Raw genomic sequence first — 6,406 nt, forward strand, 5'->3', positions numbered from 1 at the left:
TGACTTGGATCATGCCTGGGATATTTTGCCCAGGGTCTTGAAAAGCCAGGACCGGTGGAACAAAGGCATCTGTCTCCCTTCTATCCTACTCCATACCACTGAAGACCATCCCATCACAAATCTTTTACTTTACATCTCCAGTTGGTTCATCTGGTTTGAGCACTGCCTGAGTATTTGTTCTGTGTGCCACTACTAAAAATGCACAGAAGTGGAAAAGGCAAAGCACCTTTCTGAAAAGAAGTACGTTTAACTACTCAGGAGAGATTTTGTGAGCACTATCTGTGTGGGCATAAATCTAACACTGCCTATTTCAGTGTTAACAGCAACCAAAAAAAAGCCCAGCTGCAGGATTTAAGTCATGGACTGTGATGATTGGCAGGGAGTGACTGGTCATACATATCACTTTAGTAAAACATTGTGTAGAGATGCAATATGTCCTTAGAAAATCAACTGCTTCTCTCTGAATTGGCTCCAGTCCCTGGTTCTTCATCTTACACCAGGTACAACAGGGCCAAGGTCTGTGCAGCTATGCCAGTGGAGTAATTCCACTTATGTCGGTGAAATTATTCCAGATTGATGCTGCTGTAATAGAGAGCAGAGTTTGAGCTCTGCTGTCTTTATCCATTTGAGGGATGCAATCTGGATTTCCCCTACCTTGAGAGTCTCTCTTGACAAATATGCTTGAGATTCTCATTACTAACCTCATCTAAGAAAATTAACCTTTTGGCTCCACCCTGGGTTTTTCCTGAAAGAGGAAAAAAGGATGGCAGCTACAGGTTGTGTATTCATTTCAGAAAAAGCCACGGCAAACACTCTCTGCTATTCATCTTTTTTGCAACGAGCAGCCAAACCGCTACACACTAGGGGCCGAATTCTGCCACCAGCTGGGAGACATGCTGGCTCTTTCCAAACCAGCTGACTAATCTCTACATGCAGGTATTTGTAAAAACTGCAGTTGGTGTGTCAAGCATGCACATGGTGATTATCCAGGAATTTAAGCCTTAAACACAGCTCTGATGTTAGAGGGAAGGTTTTAGTGCATTGTCGCTTTAAGTGTAAGTTCAGTGATGGGATGCTGCTTGCCTGTCGGAGAGTATTGGAGGCACAGAGCAGCAGCAGTGAAAAAGGCAAGTGTTTGAGTCTGTTTGATTCTGTATTCTGCCCTAGATGTTTTTAACAGTGCAGCCCAGCAGTCTCAAGAAGACAAACTTCAACAGCAAACTTATACACAGCCCTAGGCTGTCTTTCCCGCCGTATGTTAAAGGTGAGCGAGTTTTCCTTAATAAGCTAGTTAAATTGTGGACTAAATTAGCTCCTACCTGGGAAAGGGCCAGCTGGCAACCTGGAAAATCAAGGACCCTCTGTGTGCCTCTTCAGAGAGAGCTCCACGTACCCGGTCTAGGGCAGCAGTCACTTAATTCCCTTCCCTCTCCAAACAGCAGTCCCCTTCTACATTGATTGTGTCTTGTGAGTGATGTCGTGGCATCTACGATGCACAGCTGCAGTGAGACAGGAGAGGATACAACTTGATGTGATTTGATACCCGGTAGCACCTTCCTGCGCTGACAGATCCCCGAGCACTTCACAGACGGAGACTTTGTCAGCTACTTTAATGCAGGCCAGCAATTAAACCTGATTACAGTATAGCTTTGTATTTGGCCAAGAGGGACGGAGAGCTTGTATTTGTCTGAATCACTACTGCTAATATTAGTGAGACAGACGAATGCCAGTGATTCTATTACAGCTATTTACTTCCGTGGTCTGCAGAGAGAGGGATATGTCTAGGGAGTCTAGCAATAGCTGTGATGAGTCGCATTTTCTTTGCTGAGGGATTACTTTGCACGCACTAGTGTTAGTGGGGGAGAGTTGTTTCAGCACACTGGGCCATTAAGGGTTAATGAGCTGTTTGACTGTGCTGCCTGTCAAGGAGGGTGAAGGGGGAGGCAGTGGGCAGCGGTGGAAGGATGGGAAACAAGCATTTTAGTCCTCTGTGCAAAAATAATAATGGCAACGCTGTCTGGAAAAAAAATAAGTAAATAGACGTGCTGTGCGAGATAAATGGTACCCTGGGGATATTTGTTCCTGCACTATCAGATCCGTCATGCGTCCCCTAGAGGGTATAGCATTGGGGTTTTTTTACTAGCTTACTATACCAAGAGCTATATAGAACATAAACAAGAAAACTAAGTCAAGAAAATACCTCTTTCTTTTGGTGTCCAGTGACTGGGAGAGGGTGGGTGAGAGGAGTGACTCAAGGCTTTGAAATGGAGTGTGTCTGTATCTGGAGGCATAGATGCATGTATTTATATCATAGAGCATAGACAGCTGTGTACCTGAGACCAGAATCCCTTCCACGGAGCCTGGTCCTAGAAACACTACCTAATCTTCCTGATGTCAGGGGGATGACTTGTTGTGTGAAGGATTATTTGCAGTGATAATGGTTTTGCAGGATTGAATTCTTGGATTGTTTTATTTATTCACCATTAAAAGATTTTTAAGGACTGATGCACCATCCTGAAAACCTTCACAATGGGGAGACAATTATCTGTGAACTACGGGACTGTGTTCATGAGCAACGATTTCCAGGGGTCAGGCCTTTAATTCAGATGTCCTCCTTAAATTGTAGATGTACTTTTTAAATGCTGTGTATATCTTTAAGTCCAGAAATCAGTTTAGCATGGACATTAAGACAAAGAAACAATTATAAACAGCTCAGAACAAAGGGAAGTTTAGATTGTACAGACAAATCCACTGATATAGTTTATTTTTTTTCCCCTCCTTTCCATATTAGAAATAAAATACTTTTCAATAACTTGCCCTCTTAAGTGGAAAAATAAGCCTCTTTGGCAACAAAGATCAAGATACAGAATTAAAATGATTAGAAATAAATAACAACAAACAAGATAATGCAATGTAAAACCTAGCTAATTACTTAGATACGTACTTTCATAGTTCATTTCACTGCATCATCTGCAGTGAATTTTATATTGTCATGCATATCAAGTTTGGAAATGTAGTAGTGAAAATGGAAGCAAAAATGTGTTTTGTCAACAGGAACTGTATGTGTGCGCCCCGGGGCAGCATATCTAGTCTGGACTAAGGGCAGTGCTTTATCATGCTGCCTTCTGTGACAATTTCTCTTTGAGAATATTTGCCAATGTTGAGTTGCACGTCGACTGTTTCCAAATACCTAATTACTTTTTGCTTAAGTCTTTTTACTCATAACCACTTTCCAGGCACTCTCTCACACTGTGTGGTAAAGGAGGGGCTGGCATTTTGTACCTGGACTCTTGGAACAAGTTTTTAATCAATTAACATCTGAGAGTTTTGTATTTGGATATAGGTGCTTCTCAAAATTTAGTAGGATTAGAGTGTTGTTGTAACCAGGATGGTCCAGGAAATGTACAAAAAGCAAGGTTTACTTGTGATATCTTTTATTGGACCAACTGTATAGTTGGGAGAGCTGTTGGACAAGCTCAGAACTGGCTAAGTTCCAAGGTCACTTGAGCCATAGAGACCTCTAACTTCCTCATTACCAGGCAGCTATGAGTAACATATTGTCATCAGTGAATGAGACAGAAAACTGGCTTAATTCTAAAAACAAAATGAAACAGAAGAGTTAAGATAGTGTTGGATGGTGGTAGGGAAACAGTATCGGTATGTCAAACTGAGCTATGCCAACATAGTCTACACTTGGTGGTTCAGCTCTTTTTCCACTTCAAGAGCCCTCTGCTGCAGTCTTTAATCATAATTCCTGTGACTTCAGTAGGAATTTTGCCTGAGTGATTTATATGTATAAATATAGAACCGTTGCTCTGGTCCTAAAGACACGTCAGTGTTCAGTACAAGTGCAGAGCCCCCCTCTCTGGTGTAAAAGTGGTACAGAAGGCTACATGTCTGGTTACTACAGCTCCACTTCATCCCATTCCTCCCCCCTACGCAATGTTACCACCAGGGGAATCTTCCTAGAGGTGCAAACAAACCAGGGAAGCAAATTAATATCAGGCACAATCCCATCTGAAACGCTGTGGGCACAACACCATTCCTTATTTTAGACTACTAACAATTTTCCTCCAACCTTCCATATAACCTTTATAACTCCTTGTGCCTATAAACTATGGTTTGTCCACCTCATCTTGTAGGCATTGGATTTATGACCCAGATACCTTATTCCAGACAGACCCTCAGACGACCACAACTTCTTCCATTTGATAATAGGTAAATTTTATTGATACACAATGATAGCAGATAAGAATATTGCAGGCAAGGCAAACAAAATAACCCTCCAATTCTGTATCTACCAGTCCTTGGTTTCACAGACGGTACTGGTACATCTGGCCAGTACGTGAGCTTCACCCTGTGGTTCTTTCTTGAATATCAGATGTCAGCAGCCTGGAAGTTGAGGGCTGAGTCCCCCTTCCCACTCCCAGTTGGTGGATGAGACAGGCTGTTGGTGCATCCTCGGTCCATGGTGGCCTTGGGTCCCCCACTCGGGGACCCTTTGCTGCTCTTAAATCCCTCATTTTGTATTCTTTTTCTCCTCTGATGAGTTTTCATCACTGGGTACCACTGATGGTTTCCCTGTGGTCATTATACTGTCCACATTCTGTTCTGTCAGCATATTCCTTTGTTTCCCAAACCCATCACATACACACATTTTAATGTGGTCATTTACTGGTGTCTTAATTTGGGTATGCCACAACCTCCTAATTTGGTCTGTCCACCAAAACTGGAAATCCCAAAGGCTCTGCAGTTGGTCACTGTGATGTAGCCAACACAACAAGCCTATCTCATGTGGTAAGTGTCTTCAGTTTCCCAGCCTGTGGGTCTGCTGGTTCGAGCCACAAGGGCATTGAAGGAAATTTTGTCACAAACAGACTTTTAGAAACCAATTAACCCATAGGCAGATTAACACATGGGCCAGCTAGGCCTGGGCCCAGGAGCACCCCTTCTCCCCCAGTTGCCTGAGGGGCACAGTGGTGCCAGGTATATGATAGTTATTCATTTCTCATTCACTCACCGGCCAGCCATGGTCAGCAATGCAAAGCAAACAAGACGGCCTATTTGCGTAGGCCCCAAAACATCTTAATCTGCCTCTGAATTAACCCTTGCTGCTGCTCTGGACCACTGTTCTATTCTACCTACAAGCAATTATTTAAACAAAATTGCTAAATATAATTTTCTAACCATCAATCTCACTCAAGTATTAGTTTTAATAACAATTTTCTTTCTTATGTAGCGCTTGGAGACCAACCAAGAAAAGAGTTGTTTTGTGTTGGGCACTGCACAAAGGCAGAGCAGCAGACAGTTCTTGTTCCAAAGAGCTGACAGGCTAAATAGATGTGGCAGAAAAGTGAGACTTAAAAGTACCCACTGTCTAAACATCCATATTAACAATTAATTTCCATATAGATGGTGAAAAACTAGGAAAATAGTGAGTATATTATGGTCGGATTGGACCCATGAAATCCAAAAGAAGCAAAATTAGTAATAAACTGCATGTGTTCCAATTCAGTGAACATGAATTCAGTGAAAATGGTGGGTTTGAGAAGAGAACTAAAATTGGAATCCATCTCTAAACGCGGGATCTGATCCTTTCAGGTACTGACCACCTCTAGCTGCCTTCAGCAAGTTTGACAGCAGCTCCTCCCCCTTACCCTTGCATGTTTACAGATGGCTCCATGGTCCTAAGTCTCATTGTCCAGGGCACTGTCTCCAGCAGCCATGGGACAGAAGGAGCACATCAGAGCACACCAGTGAGACAGCTTGCACCATCTACCTGTAGAGGTTCAGAGAGAAGTCAAGACATTGAGTGGCCCAGAGAATAGTGTTTTGTCTTTGCTACGGATCTAATTACTGTGAGGTGCAGAACGTGATTCGGCTCCTATTGTGGTAGTGCTTCCTGGTCTTTTAAAATCTCCTTGGTATTTAAGGAGAGGCAGCTGCTTGGGCATCTGCATTATCAAATATCAAGAAACTCAGGCTGCTAAAGCAGTTTGTTTATAAGGCCATGATTTTATAAGGCCCACGTCAGGGCATCTCAAGTGATCTTATAAACTCCAGACTGTTAAAACATAGTGCAGTGTCCTGAACTGATGTGTTGCTGCTGAGTTTTACCACTCGGGGTCGCGGAAACGCAGTCACCATAGTTTGGGTATGTGTTTAAACACCTAGCTATGTTGAATAGGTCTCTGTGCTTAAATAGCCTATTGGACTGCCTTACCCACTTTTGTGCTGTCTTTCAATGCTTGATCATTTTAGGCTTCTATTCTCTTTTCCTGTTCGTTCACCTGCAGAATAGCACAATGTACATACCTACTCATTGTCACACTGCCAGAGTAGCAAAGCAACATCTTTTTGAAGATTTAGCTCCAAATGGTCAGATATGAATGCTAGCTCTGTCTGA

The 6,406-nt window shown here is 42.8% G+C and overlaps 1 protein-coding gene across 3 annotated transcripts in view; it reads left to right on the plus strand.

Moving 5' to 3' along the window:
* The first annotated feature begins 818 nt into the window (after positions 1-818).
* Positions 819-6,406, plus strand: part of LOC102572400 (calcium-activated potassium channel subunit beta-2) — a 183,091-nt gene continuing 177,503 nt past the window's right edge. Inside the window, exon 1 of one of the 3 annotated variants that reach the window (XM_019478516.2) lies at positions 819-936. The gene's annotated coding sequence lies outside the window, so the exon portion shown is untranslated. Of the gene's footprint in view, positions 937-1,050; positions 1,265-6,406 lie in introns of those variants that run through there. The other 2 variants (XM_019478515.2, XM_059731169.1) reach the window with 2 other exon arrangements.

Source organism: Alligator mississippiensis, chromosome 7, assembly GCF_030867095.1.
Source record: "Alligator mississippiensis isolate rAllMis1 chromosome 7, rAllMis1, whole genome shotgun sequence".
Lineage (NCBI taxonomy): Eukaryota > Metazoa > Chordata > Crocodylia > Alligatoridae > Alligator > Alligator mississippiensis.